We start from the raw sequence: 12,347 nt of genomic DNA, 5'->3' as shown, positions 1-12,347 counted from the left end.
GAACTGACAGAGGGAGAGGACACTAGTCAGATCTCAAGCTGACTCATCCTCTCTCCAAACATCTATATATGGATCTCTCCTCCATGAGATCTAGAGGCTGGAATTTTTTTATTGCAAAGAATTGTTGTTGGTTTGAGATTGGAATCATTGGGTGCTTAATGCTTTGAAGGGGGTGAAGATAGGAATTCCATTTGCTGGGAAGGAGATGCTGGATTGGAGCCCTCTGGGTTGTATCTCTTCCTGAACCTTGTTATTCATCAATAAAGCTATCTTGGTTTCTCCTATATACTGATGTATTCTTGATGTATGATTGCATTAGTGTATTTGGTTTATTTCTAATCCTAAACTAGTTATGAATGTGAATATCTGTCTTTGTGTAGTGTTCTTCTCTTGTCGCAAGTAGCTGTTCTCTTGTGATCTTGCAGGAACCCGGTGGAGCTGGACAAGCAAGAAGGCAAGTAGTTTTTCTCTTGTGATCTTGCATGAACCTGTTGAAGCTGGGCGAGTGAGAAGGCAAGTAGCTGTGAACTCCCAAAGAGAAGAGAGACTGGATTGAGGGACAAACGGAAGACACCGGTAAGTCCATTTATCTCTCTTCTTTCACATTTCATAAAGGAAGAAACCAGAATAGCTGTATCTGTTTGTTTCTAAGGCACTGTCACACCTTAGGTGGATAGGATTGTCCTGCATAGGCATTTTTCCCCACAACACTCCTCACAAGTACTCAGTACTATCTCCACCTGTTACACACAAAACTAGCTCAGATCTGATCAATCACAGCTCAAATCTCCTCCGCTACTTTGCCTGCCTCCACTGCACAATGCAAAGTGAAAATCACGTGAGAACAAGCTACAATTACCTTGGTATATTGGCCCACACCGTGCAATCCTCATTGGCATAACTCAATCCATGCATGTGAAAATCTCATGCACAACTGATAGTCACAACTCACCCTTTCACTTACCTCTAACACCTGTCTCTGTTGAATTGTCCATGCATTGAGTTAACTGATGTATTCTTTAGTTTCTTTATGAGTTAATAATTAGTGAATTAATTAAAAATCAATTCACACAACTCATCACTAGTGTATTCTTTAGTTAGACTAAATACAAGTAGTTCAACCAAGTCAAACTGAACACAACTCCATCAACTCCACTGAACTCACATGCATGAGTTCTAATTGAAGTCCTCCATGCAATAGCTCAACTAACACAGAAGAAACCACGTGATTCCTTCTGTCAGCTGCATGTGCCACATTTGTAGCTTGAACTAAAGTGCTCCAAGAGAATAATATAATGTTTATAGTTCAAATATTATTGAGAGCTAATAATATTCGACTGTTCTATTTTTAGCCTGACAGTCTAAAAATAGACTCTGATCAGTCTGCTTTGAATCAAAAATAGAAGTCCATATATTTTTCCCAACATGTCCAATCATCCATAAACAACATCCTACAACTCATAGACCATGATCCATATGTCTAAAAATAGACATATTCTAAAAATAGACTTTGCGCCAAAATAGCCGGTGGGCCCACCTAGTGAAGGCGACTCCTTTCCACTAAGCTCAATCATCTTGTTGCATTTTCAACACTCCCTCTCAACAAGATATTGATTATCTGCAACCCCTATCCTGCAACTCTAGAATGTTCTGCATGCAACACATTTGCCCGGTCCACTTGCTCCAACAACACTTGGAACAAAAAAACACTCCCAACTGACCACTCTGTTGGGCTAGGAACATACTCTGATGGTGAAGCTCTACCTACTGCTGACAAGTGCTCCCTCTCTCTAACATCTACGCTAATGCAACATCTCCATGCATTTCGCACCATTTCACACCTCTGTGCCACCTAGCACTATGTAAAACACTTGTGCCTCTTGCATTGTTGCAGCCTGCTAGCTATGCGTTGTCATGGGATTCCCTGCACTGTCACTTTCTCTGCCGCTCCATCCTCATATATCTCTACCCAATCAACCAGTTCCTGCTACTCCACATCGAGCTCCTATAGCAAGGTCTCATCCAAGAGGTTGGGTACCTCAAGGATCCTACCCCTCCTCCTTGGGACGATCAACCCACATCACCCCACCTCCTACTTGGAGGTATGGCTGCATGCGATCCATCTTCCCACCTAGCTTGAAGTTCCCCCTACTGGAGGTCTCTTCATGAGTAGATGTCTCTACTCAATCTCCTCTCATCTTCCCCTGTTGTGGCTGCTCCACAACCTCCTGAAGCTGCTGCACCAATTGTGGCTCCTCCACAATCGTCTGAGACTTCTTCTGGCTCTGCATGTGGAGAGGTAATATATGCTCCCTCTCAACCACCAAGTCTCCATCAGTTGCCTCGCTGCTCAAGGCTTTGCATGCATCTTGAACCTCAAGAGCAGACAGGTTCTTGACCCGTGAATCAATCTGCTTCACCTGTCTAGTGATGATGTGTCTAATGAAAATCTTTCCCTTACTGAAGACTACATCATAGCCTCTATCTTCCAGCATTGCGATCGACACCAACTTTCTCTTTAGTCCTGGTACATACTTGACATCGGTCACGGTAAGGCGAGATCCATGCTCCCCCTAAAAAATAATCGTGCCTACACCTGATACATTATAGTTCTCATCATTACCCATCGCTATGAGTATTTGGAGATCTTTCTCCTCCAAAGTACTGAACAAACTTTTGTCACCGGTATTGTGGAAAGAAGCTCCACTGTCAAGAAACCAACCACTTCCCACCATGGATGAAACCATGCATGTGATGAGTGTGAAATCCAACTCAAACTGTGAAGCAAGTGCCTCACCTTCAGATCCTTCCCCGGATCTCTTCTTGGATTTCTTCTTTGGCAGTTAGTAGCATAATGGCCCAACTCATGACAACGAAAGCACCTCACCTTTGACTTTTCAACCTTCTTCCCATCATTGGAAGAACTGGATTTGGAAAGAGAACCCTTCTCCTTCCCCTTATTCACCTTACTCGCTAAGGCACAGTTCTCCTCAACATGCATGGATGAAGAACTGTCTCTGGTGCTCCGTCTGATCTCCTCTTGCATAAGATCTGACCAAAGTCTCTCCCATCCTGGCAATTTCTCCCGACCATTGATAGAGTCCTGATAGGAATGCCAACTCTTCGGAAGACCAAGGAGAGCCAAGCTCACCAAGTCCTCATCATCGACAGCCACCCCCACACTTCCTAGCTCATCCTGGCACTGGGTGAACTTCGTGAGATACCTGGGCATACTGTCTCCATTCTCACACTTAATGTTTCTGAGTTTATCTTTGAGCGCCAGCTTCCTCTGATCGCTCTTGCTTTGGAATAGATCTATAAACGCTTTCCACATCAAGTATGGAGAAGCCTTTCCATGCAGGTTGGACACAATGTGATCCTTCATGCCCTCCAACAGAATCCTTCAACACTTTGCTATCTTCTTTTGCCAAACCACAGCTTCAGCAACATCAGTAGGTTTTGGGACCTCAGCCTCTATGAAATCCTTCAACCCATTATCATCTAACACCACCTCCATCCTGTATTTCCATGCCATATAGTTCGAGTTGCCTTCAAGAGCATACTCTAATCGCAATCCGTTGAAAGACGTTTCAACTTTTACACCAAGAAAACACTGCTACAAATTCGAATTCCACCAGCTACAAACTCAACTGCCTTTGATCTAAGATTCGTGAGAACAAAGTATTACTTGTACAAAGATCGACTGTATGGGAATTCATCAAATATCTCACCTTCCAAAAGAAGGATGAATCCAGAGGCTACCTGGCCCGATTACAGACTCTGCCTGAAGAAATAAAATGTAAACACTTTCTGAATAATAGATCTAATGATCAATCCCGCTTTGATATCCTGTAGAACGTTTTCTACAAATCAACCAGCTCTGATACCATGTAGAAATTTTGAATAATTAAGCACTTATTCACAAAGATTATCCCGATTACACACTATTGTGGAATACATGCATAATACATAACCTCCTCTACGTTGATCATTAATTTAGCAGCATCAAAAACAATGAAACATCAATTGCATGTGCACATTAACACAGTATGTATTTCGGGGAAAGCATACAGCTGAAAACCCCACACTATTTGTATATTATAATGATTGAGAACATGTAACAATACATAGTACAACACTCCTCACAAGTACTCAGTACTATCTCCACGTGTTACACACAAAACTAGCTCAGATCTGATCAATCACAGCTCAAATCTCCTCCGCTGCTTTGCCTGCCTCCACTGCACAATGCAAAGTGAAAATCATGTGAGCACAAGCTACAATTGCCTTGGTATATTGGCATCACTCAATCCATGCATGTGCAAATCTCATGCACAACTGATAGTCACAACTCACCCTTTCACTTATCTCTAACACTTGTCTCTGTTGAACTGTCCGTGCACTGAGTTAACTGATGTATTCTTTAGTTTCTTTATGAGTTAATAATTAGTGAATTAATTAACAATCAATTCACACAACTCATCACTAGTGTATTCTTTAGTTAGACTAAATACAACTAGTTCAACTAAGTCAAACTAAACACAACTCCATCAACTCCACATCCAACTCCACAAAACTCACATGCATGAGTTCTAATTGAAGTCCTCCATGCAATAGCTCAACTAACACATAAGAAACCACATGATTCCTTCTGTCAGCTGCATTTGCCACATTCGTAGCTCGAACTGAAGTGCTCCAAGAGAATAAGATAATGTTTATAGTCTAAATATTATTAAGAGCTAATAATATTCGACTGTTCTATTTTTAGCCTGGCAGTCTAAAAATAGACTTTGCGCCAAAAATAGCCTGCGGGCCCACTTAGTGAAGGAGACTCCTTTCCACTAAGCTTCATCATCTTGTTGCATTTTCAACAGTTTCTAGGTTCTCTTATGGAGCTTAGAGATATACATGTAGATGTACCATGGATCTTATGTGGGGACTTCAACATGATCAAATCACTTTCAAAGAAAAAAGGGGGGAACCAGAACTTTAAGCAGAGACTCTTCAGCATTTCAAACTTTTATAAACAATATGAAGCTTGTTGATACTGACATGAGTAATGGTATCTTTACTTGGAACAATAAAAGAGGAGGAGAGTTGAAAATAACCTCAAAGTTAGGTAGATTCATAATCTCAGAGGATCTTATGCTTACCAACAAGGAAATGATAGCGAGAATTCTCCCCTTTGGAGGCTCGGACCATTGGCCTGTTCAACTTTAGGTTCAGGGCATTGGTAACCCCAAGAACAGACCTTTCAGATTTGAGAATATCTAGCTGACCCACCCAGACTTCATCAACAACATTACAAAATGGTGGAAAAAAGATCTGCATATTCAGGGTACAAGAATGTTCCAGCTACAAAAAAGACTAAAGCACATCAAGCTCAGACTTAAAGATTTGAACAAGAATGAATTTGGCAATATTTTTGCAGCGAAAAAAGTTGTGGAAGATAAAATGAGGGATCTCAATCAAACCCTTATCATGGAAGGCTTTGATAAATATAGAAATGACCTAGTCACCAAACACCATCAAGACTGGGAGAATTTATGTAAACAAGAGGAAACATTTTGGAGACAAAAATCCAGAGTTCAATGGCTGAAAGAAGGGGAGCGTAACACTAGATTTTTCCACAGATCTACCATAGAAAATAGATCTCATAACAAGATCTCTTCGATCAAGGATGAGGGCGGTCATCTTCATAATTCCCATGAGGATATTGAAGATGTGTTAGTTCAGCACTTTCATGGAATAGCACAGGAAACCATTCCCGACAGAGAGCATTTTATCAGGGATTTAACAGGACATATTCCTAGACTAGTTACTAAAGAGGATAATTTCAATCTCAATAGGCCAGTGACAGAAGAGGAGGTTAGTGAGGTTGTCAAAGAAATTCAAAATGGTAAAGCACCAGGTCCTGATGGTTTCAATGTGGATTTCTTTAAGGCTTGCTGGAATGTTGTTAAACAGGATATTCTGAATGTAGTGGAAGATTCCAGGTTGAATAGAACTATTTTAAAGGTGCTCAATGCTTCCTTCATCTCCCTGATCCCCAAACAGGACAATGCTCAGACTCCAGATAGGTTTAGACCCATAGCCTTGTGCAATGTGGTTTATAAGATAATATCCAAGGTTGTTGCTAACAAACTCAAACCACTTCTTCCTACTCTAGTTTCTATGGAGCAATCTGGTTATGTAGAGGGCAGACAAATCCTTAATAACATCATTCAAGTGCATGAGGTGGTGCACTTTTTGACAAGCAATAGGAATGTTGGTATGATTATGAAATTGGACCTAGCCAAAGCTTATGATATGTTGAATTAGACCTATATAAGGAGGGTCCTTATTGCTTTTGGGTTTTATCATAACTGGGTAATATGGGTAATGGCCCTAGTAACGTCTTCCAGCTTTTCAATTTTGGTTAATGGTTCTCCTTCTAGGAATTTTACTCCTTCCAGAGGCCTCAGACAGGGTGATCCGCTCTCTCCCTTTCTCTTCATACTCATGATGGAAGGACAGGGTCGGTCTATCAAGCATGCGAAAGAAGTTGGTAATATTAAAGGTCTCCAACTTTCAGAGAATGGTCAGGCTTTGACCCATCAACAATTTGTTGATGATACTATGCTGCAGGGAATCCCCACAGTCAAATAAGCTCTAGCATATAAAAGTCTCCTACTTGACTTTGCCATGGCTACAGATATGGAAGTAATCTCTCCAAATCTAAGATTTTTCTCTTTAATACCAATATTGCTATTCAGAAAAATATCTTCAGGATTCTAGGCTTTCAAAGGGATTTTATTCCCTCCAAATATTCGGGAGTTCCTCTTACTTATAAACCTTTGCACAAGTGCATTTGGGAGCCAGTGATTAATAAGATGTAGGAAAAAAAATCAGGAAATGGACCTTCAGATCTTTAAACTTGGCTGGTCAGTTGGTGCTCACAAAATTTGTTCTCCAATCAATCCTCATCTTCATGCTATCAGCCCTTCCATCTCCAAAATGAGTTTCGCAACATTTTAGAACCATTCAAAGAGAATTTCTTTGGGGGAAGGGGGAGGAAAGAAAGAAATGGGCCTTGGTAGCCTGGGAGAAGATTTGCAAACCTAAAAAATATGGGGGTCTTGGATTGGATGATCCAGAAGCACTAAGTCAAGTTTCAAGGGCAAAATTATGGTGGCGCTAGGTAAAAGACCCAAAGGCATAGTGGGCTAGCATCTGGAAAGAAAAATATGCCATCACTTGGCAAGATAATGATCTCATAAGGATATCTAGCATCATTAAGGGCTCACACATCTAGAATAAGGCTTGGGGGAATAGAGGATTAGTACAAAGAAACAACTTCTGGGAGATCAGAGATGGCGATCTTGCTTTGTTTTGGGAGGATAAATGGAAACAAGAACCTACACTGTTAAGAGAGGACCTGCTGGACCTCAAGAAAGATATGGATACCCAAAGGTTATTTGGGCAAAATATTTTTGGGACCAAACCAATAGTGAAGGAAAATGGAGAACCTGGAAGAAGTTGGATAATAGGGTAGATAGCCCACTGAAAGCCAAAGCTGAGGCACTTCTTACAATGTTGGAACAAAGGAAAATATTAGTGACAATGGGGCATGATCAACTTCGATGGGGCAACAATAATGCAAGCACCTTCAAACTTAAGGAGGAAAAACGCATACTCCTTGAGCTGGATTCCAATGAACCGGACAAGGTTTGGAAGAACATATGGAGACATCAAGGATGGATGAATATTAAACTCTTCATGTGGTTGGTTCATCATAGGAAAATTCTGACTTGGGATAACACTCGGAAGACGGGTTTTCTGGGCCCTTCCAGATGCCAACTCTATGAAGCCCAAGAGGAAACAATGGAGCGCCTTCTTAATAACTACATTTTCACCTCTTGGTTGTGGGATACTTTTGCCTCTATCTTCCAATAGATAGACAGGGACAAAGGAAGCATCATCAATACCCTAAACAATTGGAGAAGTAACTTCTCTGATTTTGAACTTCTAGGCTCTACCTGGGCTTTAACACCAAGCTTCATAATATGGACTGTCTGGAAAGAAAGGAACAATAAAATCTTTAAGAATGTAAAATGTTCCTCCCATCACCTTTTTGAGCAAATCTTAAGACAACTTAAGGAGACGGTAAGTACCATATTGCAAACTTACCCTAAGAATCCATTGTCAGAAGCCGAAACACAGATTCTTCTTAAGTTGGGTATGCAGGGGCTTATTCCACAAGGCCTGGACAGGAAGGGTTTGAAACTTGATACTAAGTAGGATTATTGGCATCCTCCCCCTCAGGGTTTTTTGAAATACAACATTGATGGGGCTTCCAAAGATAACCCGGGTATTGCTGGCTGTGGAGGGGTGTTAAGGGATGAAAACGACAGTCTCCTTTTCATTTTCCATTGCCATTTGGGAAGAGACACTAACAATATGGTGGAATTAATGGCTCTTGAACAATGTTTAGAATTCCTGAAGCAGGATAATCTCTAGAATGTTATTGTCGAAGCTAATTCAGAGTTAATCATAAACTCGATCAAAAGAATCAGCTGTGGCACATAGCCGGAAAAAGTCTCAAAACAATGGAGGCTGCTCCAGGTCTTTCAAAGGATTCAACTTCATCTCCGAGGCTTATGTACCATGAGTTTTAACCATGTGAGTAGGACAACAAATAAATTGGCAGACATCTTGGCCAATCAAGGAGTGCTCTGTACCACAATCAGGGCTACGCTGAGTTGGCATGAGATGCCTCTAAATAGATTAAAGGTGGAATTTCACGACCAGGCAAATGAGGACATAATGGTGTTCTGAAACAAAGACACAGAGGCGAGGTCTAGGTGATGTGGATTCCTTATGAAATTTTTTTTCCGAAGTAAGAACATTCTAGGGATGTAGGTCACTGTCGACCTCCCCAACCCTCGACAGTATGAACACAGAATTTTTAGTTGGAAGTTGCTAAGTAGGCTCAAGTCTGTGGAAGGTCAGCCGAATAGATGGATTTTCTTCATGCACTGGTTCATGAGCCTGCGGAGATGGGATGATGAGTGGGGCAGGAATTCTGGCTTTCCCGGCAGCCTTAACCACCTCGTGTTTCTATCTGTTGTTGTAATACTACTTGCGAGGTGGTTTATCGTCCATCGCACGCCCTTCACGTGAGAAGTAGTTTTGTGGAGTTGGGAGCGATTCCATTCACCTTGCTCCACGTGGCATAGTACGGGGAAGGAATACCGCCCTCATCGCGCGGTAATGTTCGGTATGTTAGGCTCGTGCGATATGATCCTCGGCCGTCGGATCATGCAAGATGGATCTATGGTTAGGAACAAGTGAGCATGTTGGTTAATTTCCGGGCTACTAGGTATAGCGATATTATCCTCTGTCGTTGGATCTGGCATGGAGGATCTACGGTCAGGAACTAAAGAGCATGTTGGTGGGTCCAGGATGGCTATCGCGTGGTTAATCACCAGGCTTCTAGGTATTACGATATTATCCTCCGCCATTGGATCTGCCGTGGAGAATTAATGATCACGGATAATGGTGCTGATCTGGGGAAGAATATCTTCTGGACAGGTTTCGCGTCTTGGTGGAATTCGATGGCTTTCACGCGCTCTTCATGCTCGAGGGTTATCCCCCACTCAGAGCCAAATTCCTTTTATATGGGTCCCTAATGCCTCATTGGGTCTGACTCTTTATTTTACTTGTTTGATGGTTTGAGGGACCGAGGCTCAGTGTTTAAGCCTTTTGCTCGGGGTCCTTGGCTATACGCGGATGGTTTTTCTTTTACCCACAGTTCCTTGGGGACTGATGTATTTTATGTAAGTTGTTTTTAGATTTAATTAAAGATAAGGTACGACTCTTGCTTTAGCAAAAATAAGAATGCACATAACATCCTTGTGAACCCTCAACTTTAACAACAACGTCCAATGGCTTTACCACAATCCACAGTCAAGTTCGGAGATCATTAGGCCATGTGTTATTTCTTTCAAAGGTCCACCTCACTCAACTTTGAATCCATTCAATAATATAGCTCAACCAAAACATGAAAACCCCATCACACCATGTCTATCTGAAAATGGAAAGGCTAGGTTGAAAATACTGTCACACTTGGAAAAACCCATGCCATAACAACAAAGAACCACATGCAATACCATGCATGCCAAATCTAGAAAAGAAATCACACATGCAAATCGATACCTGCAAATAACCTTTCTCTTTCTTGGTTGTTCCTTCCTTCCTCTTGCCTTCTTTTACTTTCTTGATCCAATGCCAAAGTGATCCAAGAGTCTAAGTGTAAAAGTGTGTGTGTGTGAGAGAGAGAGAGAGAGAACAATGACAGATTTCCAAAACTGAACTGACAAAAGGTACCAATTGATCCTCAGAAGCTTGTTTATCAATGAGGTCTCTATCTTCTTCATTTTCCATTATTTTCCTTCATTTTCCTCCTCACATGAAAACTGTGACCTTTCACCTTCCTTTTCTCCTATTTTCCATTATTTTCATAAATAAATGTGCCAAAAATGTCATTTTTGCTTTCCAAAGCCTTTGCCAATTTCCTTAGGCATAATAAACCAATGAACACCCACACTAGGATCTCTTGCCCAACATTCAACTTTGAATAACTGTCTCATTAACTATTGTTATTATTTTTTCTTTATTAACTTTTATTACATGGAATTTTCACAAGGGTTGTTACAATACCCTTTCGTATTCATTCTCATGTTCAAGGGCTTACGGAGGACCATCTCTGTAGCCATGAACAATAACCTTTTGACTAGACTAAAGTTTCATGACTCTGGTACAACATCCACCCATCAAAAATTCATGGATGAAACTCTTGTAATGGGTCTTCCAACTATTTTGGAGGCTAAGTATTTGAAGCAAATCCTAAACCTTTTCTCAAAAGCCCCAGTCACTACTATCAATCTACAGAAATCTAAAATCTTCTTTTTCAATACCCCTCCTTCTATCCAAAGGAATATTACTAAGATCTGGGGTTTTCAAAATTTTCCTCTACCTTCAAAGTATTTGGGTATGTCTCTCACAAACAAATCACATATAAAATCCACTTGGGAAGACCTCTTCTCCAAGCTTCATAAGAAACTCAACAATTGGACATTTTGATCCCTTGAACTAACAGGAAGACTAGTCCTTGTAAAATTTATCCTTCAATCCATGTGCCTCTATCTATTCTATACCCTAGTTACTCCTAAGTTAGTCCTAAATAGAATCAACAACATCCAAAGAAGCTTCTTGTGGCAAAGATTTGAAGAAAAAGAAACCAGAATCTAGTAGGTTGGGCGAAGCTATGCAGACCAAAATCTATCGGAGGCCTGTGACTCTAAGATCCAGAAACAATGGGAAATGCCATAGGAGTGAAGATATGATGGAAGTGGTTAGACTCTCCCTCAACCCCTTGGGAAAAACTATGCAAAACCAAAATATTCTCCCAATCAACAACAAAAGGATGTCATTTTTCTGCACCACCATGTCATAGGATAGGCCATCTAGAATCAGGCTTGGAAAAATAAGTGGATCATCCAAAAACATAAATTTTAGGAAGTGTGGAATGGCCAGAGCTCTCTAATTTGGGAGGATTCCTAGTAACATCTCCTGAAACATAATGAATGAATCTATGCACCCTTGCAAGAGATTATGTAGGGAAAGGACAAACTTTGGTTTCTCATTACTGGAAAAAAACCCTCAAGAAGGGAAATGGAGATATTGGATTGACAAGAAGGATTGGCAACCTCTCCCCAACAAATTTGAATGGGAAGTATTTTAAAATCACCTCCAAGACTGCAAAATTCCTTCATATATGGATGAGGATAAGCTACGATGGGCAAGAATTTAGGGGAGTTTCATACTCCATGAGGCTTACATCTATCTTGCTAATCATAATCAACTAGAAAAGCATGCAAAATGGACTTCCCTCTAGAGGAAAAACCTATGGAAGAAGATTACCCTCTTCATGTGGCTTTTTTTTCATCGATAGGTTCTCACCTATTACAAGCTTTTAAAATAATGCTTTGTGGGTCCTCCCAGGTGTAGCTTATGTGAGAACCGGGAAGAATATCTAAACCACCTTTTAAATAACTACCCAATTGGTTATGCAATTTGGGACTAGGGAGTGAAAATCTTTAGAACCAAAGAAAGAAATAGGGAATCAATACAGAGCACCCTTTTGGATTGGAGAGAAAACATTTCCACTCATCCCACCATCAATAGAGTGTGGTATCTATTTCTAGGGGATTTATGTTGGATAATTTTTAAAGAAAGGAATGCTTGACTCTTCAGAAATTTGCAGGTTGCAGGGGACGAATTGCTTATCATGATTAAGAATATCC

This window comes from Pinus tabuliformis, chromosome 6 (assembly GCF_031772625.1).
Source record: "Pinus tabuliformis cultivar Carrire ecotype Pingquan chromosome 6, CPIR1, whole genome shotgun sequence".
In the NCBI taxonomy this organism is placed as follows: domain Eukaryota; kingdom Viridiplantae; phylum Streptophyta; class Pinopsida; order Pinales; family Pinaceae; genus Pinus; species Pinus tabuliformis.
Note: the sequence above shows the minus strand (reverse complement) of the source record.